This window comes from Tachypleus tridentatus, chromosome 1 (genome assembly GCF_004210375.1).
Source record: "Tachypleus tridentatus isolate NWPU-2018 chromosome 1, ASM421037v1, whole genome shotgun sequence".
Taxonomy (NCBI): domain Eukaryota; kingdom Metazoa; phylum Arthropoda; class Merostomata; order Xiphosura; family Limulidae; genus Tachypleus; species Tachypleus tridentatus.
In genome coordinates this window covers 44,143,696-44,168,116 of record NC_134825.1, presented here as the reverse complement: position 1 = coordinate 44,168,116, position 24,421 = coordinate 44,143,696, and the positions used below count along the sequence as shown (strand labels likewise).

At 31.1% G+C, this 24,421-nt stretch overlaps 1 protein-coding gene across 2 annotated transcripts in view; it reads right to left on the bottom strand.

The window, feature by feature from the left end:
- LOC143247204 (uncharacterized) overlaps positions 1–23,991 on the bottom strand; it is a 65,845-nt gene extending 41,854 nt beyond the window's left edge. The window contains exon 1 of one of the 2 annotated variants that reach the window (XM_076494880.1): positions 23,828–23,991. The gene's annotated coding sequence lies outside the window, so the exon portion shown is untranslated. Of the gene's footprint in view, positions 1–10,172; positions 11,295–23,827 lie in introns of those variants that run through there. The other variant, XM_076494888.1, reaches the window with a different exon arrangement.
- Between the last annotated feature and the right edge of the window lie 430 nt (positions 23,992–24,421).

The following is a 24,421-nucleotide window of genomic DNA, read 5'->3' as shown; positions in this document are numbered from 1 at the left end:
TTTATCATATGTTTAATATCCTAGCATGACTAAACGGATAAAATACTGCTTCACAAGAACTTCATTATGATCAGAAAGTTATGGACTTCAGACATTCCACGATCTGTCAACTTTCATCACAAATTCAGAGAAAAACGTGTTGTTTTAAACATACAATCAGAAAAAGTATGTTTAGTTTATTTAACACTAATGAATAAAGTTACACAAATTATGAATGATAATCTAACATATCTAAGGTTAGATTTTACACTTTATTTAACATCAAAGAATAGTCACGTAATTACAAATTATAATACAAAATTAAAAGAAAAAACAGTACTTTATTTAAAAATAAAATAACTCAAAAGATTGCAGTGGGTCTTGCTAAACAGTTGACTTCCCTCTAGTCACCAATTTAAAATAAAGGCAATTGGAATCAAAGGTAAGACCACACTACGCACCACACATACACATACATTTGTGTATTTTTTGCTTAACAACAAACAAACAACTTGTTAATATTTTAATTACTTAGATAATGTTGAAATAACTGAAAACAATAATAATCAAAATAACCTAATTTTGAATAGCTGATTATTTTCATGACAATTAAGTCAATTGTAAAAAAATAATAACTGGAAACATCTGATTTTGGTAATTAAATAAAATTTCTTGAGATGAATCAATTTAATCATAATTCAATTAATTTATTGTTTTATATAACACTAATTGATGTAATTGATGCTCATGGATGATCAATCAAATCACCCAATTATATCCATATAATTTCCAGATTTTGTTAAAGTTATGCTTATACAAGTTAAATAAAAAAAAAGAAAGAAAATGTATTTTAGATTTAAGTTTTTTTTAATAGTATTAAATCACACTGGTATTTACATTTATAAATACATTTCATATGTACTTGGAAGTATAATGCAAGTTGAAATTTATTAATAATTATTGTTTGGAATAAAAAAAAGTTACAATAATAAAATTTCCTTAAACCAAATTCATGAATAATATAACAATTAATTAAACATAATATAGAAGAGCCACAGCATTAATATGAATTTGTACTATTTATAAAATTCCTAAAATGTGTTAAATAAAAGGTCCTGCTAATCAGGTTTGAGCTTTTAATCTCCAATAGATATCAATCTTTGATTGCTTACAATAATGACAAAAATAATCAAAAGATTTACATAATGGGGGATTCTTTCATTAAATACACTTATACGTATTTGTTAAGGTGAATTATATAAAGTTTGGAATTTAAATTTATTTGCCAGTTTTTAAAATAAAGACATCTTAGATCACAGTGATAGTTCAGTTACTATCACATTTTGTAATGGCTAGGAGAGAATAATGTTATAAACTGTAAACTGAAAGAAGTCCTTCAAAAGTTTAGGAATAGTAACAGATGTTTTGTCCTTTCAGGAGTGCCCACCTCTGTCCACACATCCAATTAATTAATTAGCAGGAAACTAGGCTTAAACAAATGATTACTGGGGATATATTTAAAGAAAAAGTTCTTAAGGTAAAGATGAACTTATGCAGGGGATGGCTCTGATTATGCAATTTAGGTAGTAGTGTTTGAGGAAGGTCTACAAAAATTTCTTTGCATTGTGGTAGGAGGGTTTGGAAAAGTGTGAATATACAAATTGGTTTTTAAGGATAGGTTTGTAAAATATAAAAGTGCAGTAAATTGGAGAATAATTTTAGTTGCTAGAATTTTAATGTTAGGAGTCCAATATTATGAACAAAATGAAAGATTTATGGGAAGATAAAATGTATGGCTATTATATACTGGAATTTGCAAAAACTAGGTTAGAGAACACTAATATAACAAGAATTATGTTTACATTACAGGTTATAAGCCATTTAACATAAAAAAGTTTTTAAAATAGTGTTACAGGGGCTCTGTATCATGAATGAGCTGTAGCTGATAGTGATTTGGTTTGCAACAACATACATGCAAAGAGTTAAATAGAAATTTAGAGGTTGTTTGAAATGACTTAAGATGGTTTTCTGCAACAAATTATTCAAGAACCAATACAGAAGGAACTTTCATTTGAAATGTAATGTTAACTACTAATATCTGCTAAAGACTGATCATTGCATTATTACATTTGATATTTTCCTACACGCTGAAATCGAGAAAATTAAAATTTTTCTTCCTAACTTTCAAAAATCTAATTTTGAGACCATGAGACAAGATTTACTTTAAGTGATTATGGTAATGACTTAAAAGGTGAAGTAGAAAGATTTGAAAATTAAAAAAAAAGGAATGTTAAATGGCTTACTATAGATGTAAAGGAGAAAATCAGGTACAAATATAAGAAGTTTAAACTGATAGATAAAATGCAATATTTACAGAACTAAAATAGCTAAAAATCTGGTTATAAAAATTAGGTTTATAGTGTTAAAACTAACTGAAAGGTTTTTTACTGATGTTGAAGAAAAACAAACTGTGAAATGAGATTGGATGTTAACTGAAAGTCTTTTGTTGAATACTCTATGGTGGAGCTTTTAAATGCCCTCTTCTGTTTTTACAAAATTATTATTATATATTAGCAAAATTCCTGACTGTGCACATTCAATGAGAAATATTGAAACTGTCCCAAAATAACAGATATTAATTACTTGATAGTAAATAACAAGCTTAAAAGATTAAAGATAGATAAAGCACCATGACAAGGCTTTTTAAGGAGGTCAAATATCAAATATGCAAGCCTCCCTCTATCATTTATAGTAGGTCAATAAACAGTTGATAATGTTACTCCTATTTTTAATGATGGTGATAAGAAGTGTCCTGGAAATTACAGTACAGTTAATACCATGTATATAGTGGAAAAATTCTACCTGAAGAAACAAACATTTTTCAAAGTAATTTAGTTAAATATCATACACAAGAGCCAGCACAAATTTAATAAAAGTATATTTTGTCTTAATAATCTTAGTTTCTATTAACTGGATTGTAGAAATTGAGTGGATATAATGTACTTGGATTTTCCAAAAGGCTTAAATTTTATATAAACATGCCACACAGAAGATTAGCTATGCAAATCACACTGGTCTGGGTAAAAATCAGTTAATTGGAATAGGGTATGGTTAGGTGGGAGAAAACAAAACTGTTATTTAGGGAGTCCAATCAAACTAGATATTTTAGTTACCAATAGTGTTTCTCAGAAATTATTTGGGCCATTGCTTTTTCTTATTTACATCAGTGATATTGATATAGACATAATCAGAAACTTGATGAAATTTGCCGACAATGAGGAATTTTGAGATAGTACAAAATTACTTAAATCAACTGGTAATTAGTCAGAAATTTAGTTGACAAATAACCTTTAACCCTTACATGGCAGCCATCATCATTTGATGCTGCTTCCTACAACATTCCTGCTGTTTAAGAGTTAATTAAATTAAATGCACAGTAATACATTTAGGTGATCATACACTTAATATTGACAGGAACCCATTCAAAAGAAGGACTCACGGAAAGGAACTTGCATAATGGTATAAAAGACACTCAAACTATTAAGGTTTCCTATTGCTTGTAGTAAAACTAAGAATTTTACAATGTACTTGAAACATATTGATAAAAAGTTTTAAAAATAACAATTATCTCTATTCAAATCACTACTGAGGCCTCATTTTGGTTTTTCTGTCTAACAAAGGATGTTATCTTGCTGATAAAGGGATTTCAGATGATGGGTTCTAAAATGATTCTTGGATTTAGAAAGGTTATTTTAGGAAGAAAAGTTTTGATCTTTTCCCAACTTATTGTCTCTTGAAAAAGAAAGGTAAGAGATTACCATATTGAAGCTTACAAAATTATCTGGAGGATTTATATCAATGACATTTTCACCAGAACCATCATTACTAATATAATTTTTTCCTGGGTTTTTATTAAAAAGTCTATCAAAAAAACAAATTGGTTAGAAGAGAAAACCCGTTTTTAAAAACATCGTGATACAATTTATTACATAAACATTTATCTCATAGCAAAAGCAACACATACTACACTCTCTTCAGTTAGCATACATACATTATTGTTAACAACTAAGTTAACTCGACTTTATTCCAGTTCTCTCTGAGAAAATTAGATACTTCTGGTTTATTAAATGTCAATTTTCTAAATTATGTGTTAAATGACATTTAAAATTAAATTCCAACATTTTGTTACCAAAAGAAATTAATCTTTTATAATATTTTAAGGTCTTCCTCAGCCTCTTATTCTGGAAAAAACAATAGGATTATTTTTGAAGTTGTTCAATTATCAGAGCTTTATAAGAGCTATTAGTTGCAGGTCTTTCACACAGAAATTTGTAGCTTAAGCTGGCACCTACAATTAACAATATGGTGAGCCGATATCCAATTTTCCAAGTATACATTACAGTGTTTTGGGACTAGCATGTATCACAGACCTACAAACACTCGTAACCCTTATAATACTCAAGTTGTCTTCAGTTGCCAAGCAGCTATGAATTGCTCAAATGTATAATGCTGTATATCTAATATTGCCATTTTGTGAAACATAACAATTTTTCTTCTGCAGCTTCCACAAAAATCACTGAGTATGAAATCAAATATGGGTTATTTATTAAATAAAACCATTCCAAATTACTATTTGAAAACCTATGTTCAGCCTTGTGTTTTTGTAAATCTGTAAGTCTAATTTTGGTTTTGTTACCTCAATAACAATGGTTAATATAATATTAAAATTTTCATATATCAATTTAACCAATTTTTTTATTGTTCTATTGAAAACTGATTAGTATATTTACATCCATAATGAATCATCATTAAAATTTTGGCATAAACAAGTGGATAAAGAATAGTACATTGCAAGTATTTCCTCCATGATCAAAGTTGTGGGTAACAGATGAGCTAGTGCCTGCCACAACTTCAACCGGAACACAAATTTATGGAAGTAATAATTGTGGAGTTACAAATACAACGTACAAATATACACACACAATGTGGAAACAAAATCCATGGTTTATATAATACTAAAGAATGAAATGACACAAGTTATAAAATACAATGTAGCACAATGCAAAAATAGATTTTACACGTTATTCAACATTAAAAAAATAGTTACACAATTTTAAATGAAAAACATATGATAACATAAAAAAACAGCAAATATACACTAATTGGAGCTAAAGTAGCTCAATCCTGAACAATGGATGCTACCTCTAGTGAGCAGTTCAAAATTAAAAACATTGGCAAATAGCTCTACCAACTTTGGCATAACTAAAAAGCAAAAAAAAAAAAAAATCTAATGATCACAAGACTGAAAGGCAAGACTGGTGAGAATGAGAATTGAACTCAAGACACTCAAACTCGCATGGCAACGACTCTATCAACCAGGCAATGCTGGCTCAAAGCTAAAAAAACTTGATTTAATTGTGAAAACCAATGAACAATCATAATTGCAATGATTCATAATGAATCAGTCAATTTGACTTACTTCATAACATCACATAACTATAAAAATATACATACTATACTTCTTACCACAGTTAAGTTTATCTTTATGAAATTTGGCAAACATTTAGTAAAAATTGTAAGTCTCTTTTACACAAAACATTTTCAATAAAATACTTTACCAGAGATTTGATTACAACTTTACAAAGCCCTTATTGCATTATTGAATCAATCTGAATGAAATGCAATTTTCATGCTAAGCATAAAAATACTTCTTTTCATCTGAATATTTCCACACTTCATTTGCATAATCTCTTACATGAATATCAAAATCTGCTTTGGTAAAACTTTACATATTTTTTTCTACCTTAATAATAACTGCAGTGAAATCGAAAACTTTTTTCTCTTTATAATGACTAAGATTTTAACAGAAAGTTAACATTTTCCTTATCTTGAAATTATTTCAGATATATATTTACCTCTCTTCTCCACTAAGAACTATTACTTCATGTGTAACTGCACGTGGACAAACTTTGAACAAACTCCAACCCCCGTTAGTGGCTCTACATATTATCCCAGCCTTTGACAATCATCATAATGCTGCAGCTTTCCACCACAAGGACGGTGACACCTCCAAGTATGATAACCTAGCAATCATTATGAGCACTAGCACATAATCATAGATTTGAAATATAATTTCAAATAAGGAAAAAGTTTACTTCACCACTAAGAGCTAGAATCCCACACTAAAAATGTTGGAGGGACTGTCACTGATTAATTATAAAGACATGCTTCTTTTTGAAATAGCAACAAAAAGAGAAAGCCCACAAGGTATAACTTTCATGAATCCTAGGATTGCCTACTGAAGCAGTACCAGCAGGGGACCACATTCTTCTCAAGCAGGAAATACTCTTTACTCAACTTGCTATTTATTCAATCATATATTACAATTAGGTCACAGAGACTTATTATGAAGGACATTGGTTAATTTCAGTTTAAATGGTGTCATGTTGCATGGGTGAGCAGGATGTGAGAATATGTATTATGGCTAAGGCATTAAGATGTCCCATCTTGGTGAAATTTTTTTAGAAATATTGTAATGGCATGTAGAAGGGAGAGCTCATACCTGTGTCCAAAGGCAATTCAAAGTCCCACCTACACAGATGTATCAAACAGTAACTGCTTGGGTGATATGTAGTATACTTCCAGAAAATATTCCAAAACCTACACCTCAAACAATGGGTGGGTCCTGGTCTCTTACTTGGGAAAGACAATTCACAAGTGTAACTTTTCATACTGTCATCTCCAGAACCTCAGGACTGAGATCTTAAGGGCTCCACCATGCTCTATCAGAAGAACAGGAAAAAGTAGGGGATACGATATGTGTTGGTGAGAAAACAATGTGTACAATCATGTAGAATTGAGTCCACAATGATGGACAGTACAATGGGTTACTACAACCCAATGCAGCAAACACAAGCATAAAGCAGGACTACACTTGGAGCTGTCTTTATTTGATTGTTTTCTTTGTAATGGGTGTGGAAACAGCCATGTCAAATATAAAAATGTACTGTCAAAACAGTTTTGTAGAAAACCTGTTCTCAATGATGCATATTGATAAGGGACAGATGGGTTTAAATTTTTCTGTTCTCTCCAGCTCTATGTAGACATCAGACCTTTAAGTATTCCCTGTAAGGCAACACCAGCCCCTCAGCCCCTAGCATAAAAAACATAAGGTGTGGTTCCTCGAGTAACATTTGATTTGTTGAATCTTGGCTCCTCCATTTTTTGTTGTTTTTTTTCCTTTTGAGGAACTTTCAATCTGATAAAATGTGTACAAAAATTATTGTACACATATGGAAGTGCCATGGAATTTATGAATGATATGGAAAAGAATAAAGAACACAAATGAAAAAGCTCATCACACTAAGAGTCTCTGGGAAGACTGAAAGGAAATGAAAATCAGAGGCTCAAAAATTGTCAAAATTGTAAGCAATAGGAGAAGAACATGTTACATTTAGCCCACATACTAACATGTAACAACTCTAAAGGCCAGAATGAAAAATGGAAGAGCAGCTGCAACATGCTGAACTGGTGAGAGGAGATGGAAAAATCCACCCAGCCAAACTCACTCACATTAGAATATGCAGGAAAGAGTAGGTGAGTCTAACCAGTTAAAGTAGAAATGAACAAGTTCCAAAAGAAGACAGTCTGCTACAATAAGAATAGGCAATGGCAGCTTCCACAATATGTCACAAAAGATAATCAGGATATGAACAAACTATAACATAGAATATGAAATAGAAGAGAAAGAGGTGGAAGAAAACATCTGATCATCCTCTTGGGCAGATTAAGTCTTTGGAAGAAAGGAGGGTTAGAAAAAGGATGATCTGGTCCCTATGATAGTGTGTGCAGAAGTAGTCTGAAGCATAAATATCTTAACAATAGTTACAAGCAAGAAGAAAAAAATACAACTTGAAAGACAAATAATGCAAGGAATAGGAGGTCAATGACTTAAAGGGGAACAAGAGCCATAAGAACCACATAAAGGTCCCAAGTCGAAGAAAAAGACCAAACGAGTGGGAGGAGGAAGGGATTATTGCCTAGCAAAAAGTGGAAGTTTATCGATAATATAAACAAACAGTGGACAGCATAGACAAGCCCTAGATTAAAAGCCATTTAAAGAGAGTGTTTTTCTTATAGGAAAAGCCACATTGGACTATCTGCTGTGTCCACAGAAGAGAACCAAACCCCTGATTTTAGCAATGTAAATCAGTAGTCTTACTTCTGTCTCAAGGAGGAATGCCAGGTAAAGGAAGTAAGATGTGAAGAAATAGAGTTGTTTGATTGAAGAAAGTGATAAATGGACAGTGAAAGTAGATAGCTCATGCATGTTGATGAAGGGGTGAGAGTACATAGCTGATAATAGTGTGAAAGAAAATTTGGTGCTTTATGAGAAAATTTCTTACATCATGCAAGGGGCAGAGAAATCACACATATGAAGATGAGGGCATGACACTGATGTGAAAAGTGGATTACTTAAGTGACAGAGAAGAGATTTCCAAAGTCGGAGTCATGAAAGCACATATATGAGGGATTCCAAATATGGGAAAAAAAATTGAACAGAAGAGTTAAAAAATGTAAGAACCAATATGTGGAATGCATCCAGTCAAGATTAGAAGAGTACTCTGTCACCAAATACAAACCCTAGGATTGTTACATGCCAAAATGAATACAATGATGATTGGATAACTAGAACTGAAAAAGAGAGCAAGCCCAATAGGCTTAGTCATTTCAAGAAAGTTTATGTGCAGAGAATGTTCCTCTGGAGACCAGAACCTGGTAAAAGTGGTGTTGAGAACTACTCCAACCAGAAAGAAGCATGAGTAAAAAAATGCAATATGGTCTGAGATGCAAATGTGATATATCCTGGGATAGCTTGGAGAATTCAAACCACCATGGCAGAAGAATGTAGAAAATATGGTAAAGACTCAAAATAAGATAAAGAAATGCAGAACATGTTCCAGTAATCACCAGAGCCCATTAATGGTGATAAGAGTGTACACAAATGAAGTGAATAAGGGCTCGAGGAAAACAAGAGCCCCTAAATGCAAGACAGAAGTTCCTTGTAAACTAAAATATTCAAGGAAGGAGCTAAAGAAAACCCCCAGATGAATCATGTGCTAGTGCTCACAGAAATTATTGCACATGGAGGTCTTATCATCCTCCTATTAGTTGAAATCTATATCACTGTAATAATTATATCATAAGTTGGCTGTTACATGCAAGGTAATAGCTCTTAGTGATCCTGAATTATATATTGTAACTGCTTCACCTCTTTTAGTTTTATTAACTTACAGTATGATGTAGACCCTCTCACAGCACATGAAAACCAACATATTGTATACAAATCATCAAGTTAAAATGAAGTCATGCTACCTGCACAATTTTCTTTCGTTTTGATATCAAATAATTCCAAAACCTTTTTTACTTTTTTCATTTAAGTTTTGATAACTAACCTAATTTGTTTCTAATGTTTACATTTTAGTTACTTTTATGAAATATATGTAATAATACATAGAAATATGCATAAAAAACACAAAATGTAGCACATACTTCAGCATTAAGGATAATCTGTGCTGGATTAGTCAGCCTCATTTTTTTATTTTTTTTTTATATGCATTTTGGAACACAAAAGATATATCAAACACTAGAAAGGTATGTCCAAAATTAAAATAATTTACCTAGCTTTCTAAGGAACCTATAAATATGTTTAAAAAACTATTACAGCTCAGAGCAATTACTTTACTCATGTTTCTGGAAATTGCTAAAACATGGGAATGTAACAGGACAGCACAATGAATTTTGCTCTTTTGATAGGTTATAAAGATATATTTAATATAAACTGCTTACCTTAGAAACTATACTGAAACTACAGTAAGATGGAAGGAGTTTGGGGGGTTTGACAAATGTATTGGTATTTCAGTACACTGAGAAAGTAGGATGTATTTTACATGTTCAACTACCACTATCTAAAGTTTCTGTTTTCTAAATGGTTGGACAGTGAAAACCACAAAGGAAATGAAAAAAATCTAAGCAAGACAAGTATGAATGCCATAGGTGACACATAGTAAAGATTAAGCATTTATATAATTTCTTAACTTTAAAAGGGCCTATTTAATATTAAAATAATATAAAGAATTGAATTATAAACTGTTTTGTTGCTAGGCTAATATACAATAAAATAAAACCATTACCTGGGAGAGTAAAGTGTCCTTCAAAATGATACAAGTGCAGTCTCAATAAAATTATTAAATTTCGAATGTAACTGTAAAAACGAATGCAACATGTGCACTTTGATTCATCAGTTTTGGTGTCAATCATAATTTCGATTCTTGCTCGGATAATTGGTACAAACGGGAACAGTAATAACAAGCAACACTAAGATTAAATAGCTGATTATTTTCATGATAGTAAACAACCGTAATTTTGACTAATCGATTATTCTATGTGACATTTATTAATGTAATTGATTCTCACAAGCCGATTAATTGAGTTAATCACTCAACACTACTGACAAATACCAAAATGTGTCGAGACATAGCCCTTCAAACGTTTCCAGTGAGAATAAAATGACGATTGCAATATACCCTTCTCTATCTTGAGTAGGGTTATGCTTACTCTAACTGGACCAACACTAGAATGTCAACCAAACGTAATCGTGTGTTTATTCACAGACGAGTCCACCACTACTGTCAAATCCGCTTATAATAAGTGGGATGGTGGTGGTGGGTTTTTTCTTTGTTTTTCAAAAGTAAATTTAATTTTTGAAAGCCGTGGGTTGCATTTGTTTTGCGTTTATTTTCTGAAATCGCTTATTATTATTTTTTTAATAGCTGACTAACACACAGTAAAACGGTTGTAGAAGTGGTTCCAATGATTAACTGGATTAACAAATGACCCACACTATTACAGTTTTAGAATCACCCTATTCCCACTCCTGTTCAATTAAAATCACACCCACGATCGTGACTTTTCAGCCCCGCCCAATGGAAGCATCCGATGTAACAATCAAGACGCACAAATCGTCGTTCTGAGGGTTGGTAATAAAAAGCACATAAATACACTGTTTTGAACACAGTGCCGTACGTTTATGTATTACGGAACACTGATTTCCACTGTGAGCAAATTTCATAATAAATACTATCTAACTTCAAATTATAAGGTAAAAAGTCTATATCGTAATGATCATAATAGAAATAGCTATGGAGAAATAGCTGTGTTTTTATCCTGTCTTATTTCTGCTTATCCATGACAGAATTTGAAAACGCTAACAAGATGGTGTTCATTTGATGCTAAGAAATAAGCTACCTTATTTTGAGAGAACTTGATGTGCAGGTGTTAATATAACTCTTGTAACCATGAAATGACCTTGGAGTACTCTCTTGTTAATTTTAATTTTTGTAAACAACCAAATGTGAAAGAGTTCAACTATGGCATTTTAAACACGCACATACTGTCATGAAAGTGGTGCAATAGCCGGAAATAATACGTTGTTTACAGAAAATTTGGGGAAATTAGTTTTTCACGGGCAGTATTAAGTTATTTAAATTTATTATGAAAGGACAGTTTATCAAATTTGAACTTATTTTATCTCGCAGCTAATAATAACGTATTAAAAGTATATAATTGTATATATTATTCGAAGTACAACTTAGAATTTAAAGTTCAACAAAAATGAATGAATTAAATTTGAATTTCGCGCAAAGCTACAATAGAGCATTTGCGTTAGCCGTACCTAATTTAGCAGTGTAAGACTAGATGGAAGGCAGCTAGTCATCACCACACAATGCCAACTCTTGAGCTACTCTTTTACCAACGAATAGTGGGATTGACAGTAACACTGTACCGTCCCCACGGCTGAAAGGGCAAGCATGTTTGGTGTGACGGGGATTCGAAACCGCGACCTGAAATTACGAGTCGAACGCCCTAACCACCTGACCATGCCGGGCCTTAAGAGCTCAACAAAGCTCACACATTAAAGTGAAACGGAAAAGTAAAACCTTAAAATATTTATTGTTGATCTACTTGCCCTAATTTGAATGTTGGTCGTTTCTATTAAAACGTATTATTAATATATACAATATTTTGTTGTAAAATATTCTATCACTAGGCGAGTTCTTTTGAATTACCTAGTAAAAGTAATAAGTCCAATCCACGTAACAACAACGAATCAATTTATTTGTACAGTAATATTTGTAAAATAATATGTTCATTATGACACAAGCTGTAGGCCTACATGTCACAAAAATGCGAACCAAATAATGTATAGCTCTCAAATAGTTACTTGCAAACAAACAGACGAATAACGTTCACTGTCTCACTCATTAACTGGATAACTCTGTGACTACTGGTTAATTCAACGATTTCCTCAATCTCTCATTTATAATCATATTCTACGTAATAGATGAAATTTTTAGATAGTGAAGTGCGTCCTCTGGCATACATCTAAATTAAAACAATGAAAATGTAGCTGACAATAATATATCATATGTTAGTGAACAGTATTTCAACAAAACTATCTTATGTTATTACCAAATAGAATTAATGTAGTGCATATAAATCAACTATAACTACTATTTACCTAATGTGTTTTGATTGAGTCTATTCGACAACTGCATGTTATGAACAAGTTAAGGTTACAACATATTAAAGTATATTCCATAAAAAGGGAAAAAACAAATTTTGCTATAAAAATGAATCAAAAGCCTACTGATCTATATAACAATATCTCCTGGTGGTGTTATAATAAACAAAAAAATGGTTATTCTTGTCTAACACACAATGACAAATAAATACGTAATAAGAATATAGTTGTGTAAAATTGGCATTTTGTTCCTTCAAAACGAACTTGTTCAATCACTCTGCACTAAAATTTCCTGGTGTACAAAATGATAACCAAATTCATAACTATGATAAACTTATTATTTTCATCTACTTTTAACAAAGAGGTCTGCTGTTAATTATATGTCCCTTTGTACAGTGACTATACCCCTTATGTATCCACATATTGTTTATTAGAAAAACATACTTAATTGTAAGTGTACATTCTATTCACCATAAAACAATTGATTATACATGTCTTTTCTTTTCACCAAATATAAAATTAAAAAAAAAATCTGCAACATTTTTTGAAATTCATTTTTGCAGAATTAAATTAATCTATGAGAGTTCTTTTTGTCATTTTCATCATCTATATTTTTGTGTGTCGGCAATACCAAGAGTGAGTGCGCCTATGCCCGATTCAATTTTATCACTCATTAGGACCTCTACCAGTCTACCCTCAAATTGAAATTATTTTAGGCATCACTAGAGTAAATTAATCTAGGACTAAAAGTGTTTGACCTCCAGAGTCCAAAACTGTAATTAGATCTGAATTGGTAAAAAAGATGATGGAGCTATGAGCTGAAAGTCTATGAAAAAAACTCCAGAGATGTACTATGAACAACCATGACCCAGCTAAATATACAATCTGTGTTGTAGAGGCCTAATGCATTTTTGATTGTTCTTACCCTCTGCTGTCAACTGCTTTTACCCTATACAAGGCTTCATTGACATAGATTTGGTGAGCAAACCAAATGATAATGGTATACGAGATAATAGCTGTGAATGTTTGCCCCTAAACACGAAAGGTCCACTTTTCAAAAGTGCTCGGGTTACAGTGTTATTATCTTCAATCAAGACTTCTTGAACCTATATGCTTTGACATCTTGAATGGTAATGGTATATACCATTCATAGTATTTTTTAGTATTTTGTAACTTTAAGTAAACTGTGGCCAGGAGTAGTTTTAGACATAGCATCAGGGTGGGAATGGAGGGTTCTTCCATGTGTGAGACCCAAGACAACTGCCCAGTTTTCACAACAGACAAGACCACCTAAGCCTGCAGCTACTCAGTGAAGGCATTAGGCCCCTTCTTCACAGATACTTAAAATTTTAATTTTGGTGAAATTTGTACTATAATCATGAAACAGTTTGTTCAGTTAGATAATGTTGAACAATAAATATATACTTACAGCATATGGCAAGTTAAAAGGTACAAAAAATCCACAAGTGATATTTAGCTCATTGTGGTTGTGTTCATATGAAATTATAAACTCAGTCCCAAGAACAGTATAACTTCATTCACAAATGCAATAACACTTATAGAAAGCAAATTATGATTTTATTTATTTAACAATAAATATATACTTGCAGCATATGGCAAGTTAAAAGGTACTAAAATCCCACAAGTGATTTTTAGCTCATTATGGTTGTGTTCATATGAAATTATAAACTCAGTCCCAAGAACAGTATAACTTAATTCACAAATGCAATAACACTTATAGAAGGCAAATTATGATTTTAATTATTACAATGTTTTGACCCATAGCATCTGGTTGCCATCAAGTGAAAAGCAGTAAAAATTAAGTTTCATTTATTTTGATGCCAGTTCACTTTATAACTGTAAATGCAAAAAAAATAATTAACTTGCTACTATTTTAGATGTTTTAGTAACTGGAAACCCTTATTTTTCCCTTAAAACATCAGTTTTTAATTAAGCCTTTTGCAGTCACTTTGCCATGCCCCCCCATTGGCGCAGAGGTATGTCTGAAGGCTTATAATGATAAAAACATGATTCCGATACTCATAATAGGAGTAACACAGATAGAACATTATGTAGCTTTGCACTTAAGTAGAAAAGAAAACATGCAGTTGTACTACCAAATACAGAATGGTGTCACCCTTTCACTCAAACTTTGGCATGTTTGATACTCACAGTATTTAATCTATGTTAAACTTTCAAATAACATCAGCTATCACATGTGGCTCAGAACTAGAAGAGGCTACAAGATAATAATTATTGACAAAGTTTTTAACAAAACACCTCTGCAAATAAATTTGTTTGATCTCACATATTCAAAAGTTTATACAGAAGAAAAATAGTTATTTGCAAATCAGATTTAATTTTTCTTAATATCTCAATATGTGTATGTTTTTCTTTTAGCACAACCACATCACACTACCTGCTGTATCAACTGAGGGGAACCAAACCCCTGATTATAGCAATGTAACTCCAAAGATTTACAGAAAGATAAAACATCAAATAAGATAGAAAAACATTGTTTTAAAGAAATACAATCTGCCAATTAATGTTTCCCCTAAGTAATTACAATAAACAAATGTATAAAAAAAGTTGCTGGAAATAATCAAACACAGCAATTTATTTAAATAAATATGAAATTACAGAAATGTTAGTCCTTCAGTTGTATGTTATATATATTCATTCTATCTGTTGATGACTTGAAAAGATATGGTACAAACATGTAGAAAAATATCTGTTTTTGCAATAACTAATTGTGACATAAACAATGTATTACTTTTATTAATTAAATATAACAATATATATATGAGAACCAACCATCAATATATGTTTAAATCTGGTGTATTCGTGAATGTATTATTCTTAACTTTGTTTAACACAAACTGTTGTTTATTAGGAGAAATTTCTACTAAGGTAAATGAAATGTTGATCAGTGTCTTCAAAATGTATCTTTATTAGCTCTATATTTCATTATTACAACTTTGTCACACGATATATTAATATCAGAGAACTTCACTAGTTTGTTGGAAGTAATTTTATTGATATGCTGACATTTCACTAATTTGAAAACTTAGTTTCAGCTGGATTAGTGAGCTTCTAGGATAACCGGTAGCTTTTACCAGTTCTGTAGTAACAACATATGAAACTAATAAGGATACATTCTGTAGCTACAAATCATACTCTTATTTAACTTAACAGAATTATTATTGAATGTGTTTTGAAAGATAATTTTCTTTCCAACAATGAAAGAAGTATTCAATTAATTGACACCTGATGTAAGCCTATGGTCAAACTATTGGTTTTTGAAATCATTTCTTTTTTAAGGAAATAAAGTTTATTAACTTAATATAAAAAGCTGTTTAAAAATGTCACTAAGTAATGTGTATTTTCATTATCAAAAATGCAATAGTTCTAACAGTCTTGTGGAAACTTGTTAGTAATTACATTGCATATATACACAATATATTTTCATGTACAATAGTTTAAGATTAAAAAAAAGTACCTTAGTCTCATATTATTGTACCCAAAGATGTCCATCATATTAAAGGTTGGGTTATTAGAAAATATCTTAGAAAACAAAAAAGAGATGCAAATAAGAAGATGTTTTGTGAAAATAATCAGTTGGTTTAATGTTATCAATTACTGAATCCAATGATTAATTGATTAACAAAATCCGTTAATGACTTAATCACTGAGCTCCTACAGCATAAGTTCATCTTCTGAATGTCCTTTCCATTAGGTACACCTTTAATAATACTTGATTGTGATACTGGCAATGCCAATGCTTTCTCCATCATACATGGTGTTGCCACTTTCTACAAAATATTACTTTAAAGCAAGAAACCCAAAATAGTAAGTATGGTGAATTTTGGATTACTTTGTATTCCAGAAAATTTAGTTTCAATTTCTCTTAGGAATGCTTTCATTTCTTTCAGTTCAAAGTAGCTTGTGTTTTCCTTCAACAGATAGTTATGATGAGTAACTACAGTTGTGATAGATTTTTTACATTATTCAATCTATGAAGCTAATATTTTTTGGTTACTTCTTACATTTTTAAGCATACCTCCAGGACTACTGAGAGCAATCACGGGCTTCAGGGTAGAATTGGTATGTATCTCAGAATGGCTGGTATGGGTGTTAACACTTTTATTGATAACAAGAGAACAATGTTTCAACCTTCCTAGATCATCTTCAGGTTAAGAAAGGCAAGTGATAATACACATACCAACCATTCTGAGATACATTTTTATTTCAAGTGGGTTTCTTGCCCCCCCCCCACCAATAATTTTTGAAATGATGGTTTTTTCATGGATAAGAGATTGAACACATGTATAATGCTTGCTTAAATGATCTGTATTTATTTGATACATTCAGTATGTATATATATTTGATGCTCTTATGGGACCTGTGGTGGGAAGTGAATCCTAAGAAAATATCACTGGCCACCCTGTCCTCTCAATGGACCTGCACACCTGTATGGGATATACTGATTGTTATTTAGGTTGATTATATGTCAGCATAATCGACAAATAATGTTTCTGTTTCATAGTCTTTTCAAAGAGATAGTAAGTGGTAAAAGACAGGTTAGGCCCACTTTAAGACAACTATTTTTTTGATGGGATGATTGGCTGATAAGGAATGAGTTGCTGTTGGCAGTAATGGAGTCCCACACTTTACAAGTTTATGATAAATCCTGAAAAATTAAAGGATGGATTTCAATTTTTATTCTTCTTCTTGTTCACATATTTTGTGTTTCAGACTTCAGAAACAATTTCAAGTAATACAAGAGATACGTAAATGAATGCCCCCCACTAATGAGTTTATTTCTGTGGAAGCTTAATTACTTAACATGTATAGTTTTATAAAAATTCAATGACCTGATCAAGAAGGTAATAGAAAATTGTACTAGGTTTACACTCTCCTACCTACTTTCTTTTTGGGAACTTTAATCAAAATATTTTATGCAGTCTTGCCAAACTCTGATAATACAAATGCTAGGTTTCTGATAAGAGCTAATAAAATTAACAATATCTCTCTTATTCATAGCAGCTCAAAACTTATAGAGACTATGCTGAAATGTGAGTAAAATGTGTAAAAGTAGTTTCATCTATGAGATTTGCACAGTAATGCAGTTGGGGTGTGGTGCATAAATAGGTTTGTGACCTGAATACCCTCAAAGTAAGGAAAACGTTTTAGTGTTTAATCATTTTTAGCATTTTCATAATCACAATACTGGAGGTAACTAAGGTTTTAAAACACCACAGACAAATTAAAAATAAATTGCATTCATTTTACTATGTAACAAAATACGGTTCCATAAAATACGTAACAAGTGGTATTACTAGATCCATGGTGGTGTTGATTACCAGACTTTGCCCACATCATTATTAAATTGCTTCAATGTGTCATTGACACTGCATTAAAACTATAGCCATCAGTTCCCAGTGCATGTATTTAAACTATTCTATATAATACACAAAAAATTATACAAGAACATTTTTGTATGCATCATTGGGCATTACTAATGTATTAATACTGCTAGCAAACATAGGCCTATTGTGCATAATTACTATCTTAATATTGGTTCTGCTGCAAATAAAGTTTTATGTTATTTGGTCTTAACTGGTTCTATAGCAGATTGCCTTATTTAAGCAAACATATTTTGTTCAAACATAGCCTAGTTTTGTGTATTATATACTATGACATTAACTACCCATATCAGGCACTACATAATTTAAATAGCATGTCTAAATTGGTAAAACAAGCTAATTATAATACAATCCATTACAATAAAGAGACCTAGGCCTCACTTAAAACTGAAACTAAAGCAAATATCTAATTCCTAAGGTTCTGCAATCCACACATATTAACTCACAAACTACCCTTCCCTGAAGACATCATTAAATTTATGACATTGAACTACTGATCAAATATATTTCTTATTGAATATTATCCTTTGTTAAACAGCAGAATTAGCTAATTTTATCTACATGTTTTGAATTTCAATTTCTGTTATATACAAGTGCTGTATGTGTGTATATATATATATATATAATGAATATAGGAATGGGTGTACAATAGCAAGTCCCCTAATAATAATGACAAGGAAACCAATTTTCTACATTGTTTTCACATTTACATATTTATATCACACAAGCATTGGTATCAGTGTTGAATATTTTTTTATATCTATATGACAACTGATAAGACTGGAGGTAGCCAACTGAGACAGATATTTAAAGATTTGGAATGGTCAAATGAAGCAGTTTTATTTCTCCAATAGGCAATAAATCTGTGAAACAAATTGAAATTTATATTAATAGAGGATGTAGCTTGACATGAATTTCAGAAAAGTGTTTTTTTTTAAATACTTGAGAGACCACAGTTGAATTTAGCAACTAACTCCCTGTTTGTTGATCTTCTAGACTGAATAGCTTAAATTAAACTTACAAAAAGGCCCCTTTTAACATCATAATTTACACTTACATTAACTGATCATGGAAATATAGCTTGATCAAAGAAAAGTTAATTGTGTTATTTAGTTTCTCATTCTTTTAGCATTTGTTTCTGTGTTTGGGAAGGTGTGTTCACAAAAGCTCATATGTGTATATCATTATTACTATTACTTTGTTTGTCATTGTATAGACCTATATAAGACATTTTATTTTTACACATATAACATTACCTTCAGGCTTTAATAACTTCCTTTTATACCCTGGTCATATTGATATATGTTATTTCCATTGCAAATATTATGTTATTCAAGTATTATATGCTACCTAATTTTAACATTACCTTTTATTATTTATTTAAATTAATTTAATTTAAAAATTAAAGACTACAATTTTACTCTTATTCCTAGTCTTACTAATCTAGAACTTAAGAGTTAACTTTAAATTTAAAATAATTCTGTTATTATTTTCTTCAATTAATATTACTATTATCAACCTTAGTAATACTGAAGAATTTGAACATAACTTAAAATACCTTAATAATAATACAGCACTATTACTGGTATTGCTATAACTTAGTATAATTTATAAGACTATAAAAGTATAACTATGTCATTGTTTAGTTTTCACTGTTCGGTAGGTTGACTTCACTGATTAAACCAATCAAATTCAATCTGATAAGTTCATATTACCTTTTACTAGCTATGACATAACATTTTAGAACAACATAAGACCTACACATCCATCTCCTAACCTAAACCCATTTAATAAAAAAACATTATACATCAACATTACCAATTTCATTTACAATATTAAATGCCTCAATCAGATCCTCCCTAACTCCTCTTTTTTATTCAAGAGAAAAGAATTTGAAAGATTTTTAACCTTTCCTTGCATGAAAACACTTCAATCCCATGCACAACTCTAGTAACTTTTTTAAAAACTTTTCCAACAATTTAGTGTCTTTCCTTAGGTAAGAAATCCAAGACTGAACACAATCTTCTAAATGTGGCCAAACCAATGACCTATACAATGAAAGTATAACCTCTTAAGACTTGTATTCAATATTTCTGTAGATTAAATCCAAAATCCTATTTGCTCTCCCACTAGAAAAAATACAATGTTTGAATGACTTTATCAACTGATCAACTATTACATCAAAATCCCTTTCTTTCATGATGCTATTAAGGTTATTCCAATACAAATTATACTTTTAATTCAAATTATGATAACCCATGCTCATTTTATTATAATTAATACCCATTTATAATTTATTTGTCTAACTCAGTAAATGGTCTAAATTCTTTTGTAACTCAGCAGCATCCTTTTCACAGCTAGCAACACCTAAGACCTTAGTTAATACCATCTGCATACTTAAGTAATTTATTGACCATTCCTTCACATATAATCATTGATGCAAATTGCAAAGAGAAAAGGTTTTAGGACTGAGCCCTAATGCATCCCACTTGTGACATTAATCCAGTTTGATTGAATTCCATTTGTAACAACCCTCTAGTTTCTCCATCCAACTGCTCTTCCACCCAATTTGCTAACTTATCCTTCACACGTATAGAAATCATCATTTTTACAAGCCTTTTGTACAGCACCTAGTCAAATGCTTTTTGAAAATCCAGGTACAGTAAATTTATACTCTTTCTCTTATCTACACAAACAGTAACCTTTCTAAAGAATGTTACAAGATTTGTAACACAAGATTTTCCCTTTGTAAAACCATTTTGACTATCCAATAAAATCCTAAATTTTGTTAAATGACTTTGCAAGGCACCTCTTATTTGGTCATCCCATGTCAAATCATCCAGGGGCTGCAGATGACCCCCACAGAAAAAATTCACATGTGCTCATCTACCATATAATGAAAAATTGCCAAAGATTAGATCACTATCTCTAATACTTTCTGATTTACAGCCTTGTAAAATTTAGTTAATTTCTTTTTATTTTTGGCAAATTCATTTTCGGGAAACTTTGGCTGCTTAAAGCTGCAAGAGTAACGGTGGTAAAAGGCTGAAATTTGCTACACTGACTGAATTAATCTTACAGAATTAAAAATGGTCTCAAACCAAGTTTATCTCACTTAGGATTTTCATAGTGAGGCAGTAAAATCACCTGAAAACCCAAAATTGTTAAAAAACATTGGTTTATGTAATAACCCATAGCTCTGAGACTTAATATGATAAAAAGCTGAATTTGTTTTTCTAATTTCCTCTATCATATCAGTTGATAAATCAGCAATTGTTGTAATTAAAAGTCTGTTAGATCTCCTGTAAACAAATGTAGCTGCATGCAACTTCTTATGATTTAGCTAAAAATTGCCCTACTTCAAGCCACAGTTTGACCATGTCACCAGTTATTCAGCCTTTTCAGATTTTTACCCTATATTCTTACATCTCTGAATATGATCTACAAAAAAAAATCAGGATGGTTTTCAACCTACTTTTTGAGTTATAATTTTTTAAAGTATCCTCTGACCATACGTTTTTTACTTTAAAAAAAAATTCAGTTCAGGTGTGTTACTGTGTGCAAATATATCCATACAATTTTGAAAAATACCTGTCAGAATTTTATGAATCTCACTGAAATATTCTAACCAGCCTTTCACAATGTTAAATAATGAAGTTGCAAGAAACAAGAAAGAATTAATTCATTTCTGAACAAGTTTATTGGCATAACCAGTTAGATCACATGGCAATGCAAATATATTGTGTATGCATTACAGTTATGCAGATATGGCTGAGTTTAAGATTCATAATATAATAAATACAAAGGTAAATCAGACACAAAAAGCAGTGCTACAACAGGGGATAACTGAGAAAGATTATAGTCACACCAAACTGCAATAATCGTGACAATGAAATGTTTCAAAACTGCTTTGGTGATAAATTAGCCTTAGCAACATCAAATAAACATTGCTTTGTTCAGACAGCTTGAATAAATTTCTGAAATTCGAGTTTGATTATGTTGAAATCACTTTGATTTAGAACTTAGTGGCAAGCACTACTGCCTTGCATGGTAGGTGCATTTATCAGACAAAGAATATGTTGGAAAGTAATCCAGCTTTCATCTTTACGATGATCTTAGCATGCCATGAGAACAGTTTGTTTCATGATTTCTTCATAAATGACTCCAACACATTATAATGTTCATCTGATCTATCTTTTATGTTTCCCACATACAATTCATGATCGTACATGAATGCCACATATTTCCCTGGATGATAATTGTCATTGCTATCATTAAACCCTATTTGAGCTGCTGCAGCATCACTTTCACTGTTACTACCAACAGTTACAGCTGTGTACACATCATCATCTGATAACCTTCTCATATACAATTTGTTGGTAGAATAAAGGTATGATGTGACCTAATACCTGCCACAGTTTTGCATTTTTCATAATGCTCAAGTAGATCAAACTTTACACAATTCTGCAGGACTGATTCCTGATTGACAAGAAAGAACTGAATGCCCTGAATGTGGTCCTTTGCCAAATGGTACATATGAGACACTTAACATTTGATAATTTATTACTTTTCACAACCTTGATGTTTTTGAAGATCATATTCAGAGATGTAAGAATATATGGTAAAGGCTGATTATAATATTTCAATGGGATTCATAAATTATTTCAAAATTGTATGGATATATTTGCCCACAGTAACACACCAGAGTTGAAGTTTTTTGTGTCAAGTAAACAACATATGGTCAGAGGATACTTTAAAAAATTACAACTCAAAAAGTAGGTTGAATGCCATCCTGATTTTTTTTGTAGATCATATTCAGAGATGTAAGAATATATGGTAAAAATCTAAAAAGGCTGAATAACTGGTGACATGGTCAAACTGTAGCCTGAAGTAGGACTATTTTTAGCTAAGTCATAAAAAGTTGCATGCAGCTACATTTGTTTACAGGAGATCTAATAGACCTTTAATTACAACAATTGCTGATTTATCAACTGATATGTTATAGGAAATTTGAAAACAAAATTCAGCTTTGTATCATATTATGTCTTAGAGCTATGGCTTATAACCAATGTTTTTTACAATTTTGGGTTTTCAGGTGATTTTACATCCTCACTGTGAAAATCCTAAGTGAGACAAACTTGGTTTGAGACCATTTTTGAATTTTGTGAGATTAATTCAGTTAGTGTAGCAAATTTCAGCCTTTTTCAAGGCATTCTGAGGGGGTCACCTGGAAATTTTTCCAAAATCTGGATGATTTGACATGGAATGATCCTATTAACTTTTCAAAATCTTCCTTGCAGCTGATGTGTCTATAATTATTTTTAGGCCAATTTTTTTTATCACCTCCCTTAAAAACAGGAGTTACATTAGTTAACTTCTAATCCTGTGCTACATGCCCAATATTCAAGGACTGATAAAAAATAGTAGCAAGTGGATCATATATCTAATCTTTAACCTCCTTCAAAACTGTTAAGGAAATATTATATGTCACAGGAGCCTTAATGATCTTTAACTTTGAAAGCCATCTATAACAGTTTCCAGAAACTTTTATCCCTCATGGTTTAACTCCAGCATTTCCCAATATACATGCCTGAAATTAAAATCGCCCATAATTAAGACCTATTAATAATAATAAATGTTATAATCTTAATTTCACTTTAAAGTTTCTAACTAATTAACTTTGTAATTAAAATTTTCATGAGTATCATGTAGTGGTCTGAAACATATCCTCACAAAAAGTCTTTTCCTTTTACACCCAGTAATTGACACTCAAATTGATTCAATTTCTTTAAACCTTTTGATGAAGAAATGGATAAAACTAAAAAATGAATAAACTTACCAGCAATGCTACTTGCTTCAGTCGGAAAACTTATTTCCTAAGCTTAATTATAACTTCAATTCCCTAACAGAAATGTATTCTATAATAATTATAATCTTAACCTCTTTCGTATGTTGCGTCCTCTATTGAAAAACTAAACTCATGGTTTCTATTACATCCAAACACTATATCCAACATATTCTAAAGGAAGCTTGTTATGTCCATACTTTTTGAATAAAACTGAGATAAGATTTTATTTTCTTAAAACAAAGTTTATAAAATATATTAATTTTAAATATTGAGTTTCTTTCTATAACTATATTTTATGTATATTGTTATATGTATGGACAGATATAGTTCTTCTTAGAAGCTTTTGACGTAGATCACCATATAATTTGAACTTTTATAAATTAATAACTTTAGTAATGTTTTGTTCCTCAACTCATGAAACTAAGGTGTTTTACTTAATCAATATTTTACTAACCTTGTAGTAAAACTTTGTTTATATGGAGACATACAAATACCAAACATAATAAAGGAAAAGAAAAACGATTTGTTTGTTTGTTTGTTTTGGAATTTCGCACAAAGCTACTCGAGGGCTATCTGTGCTAGCCG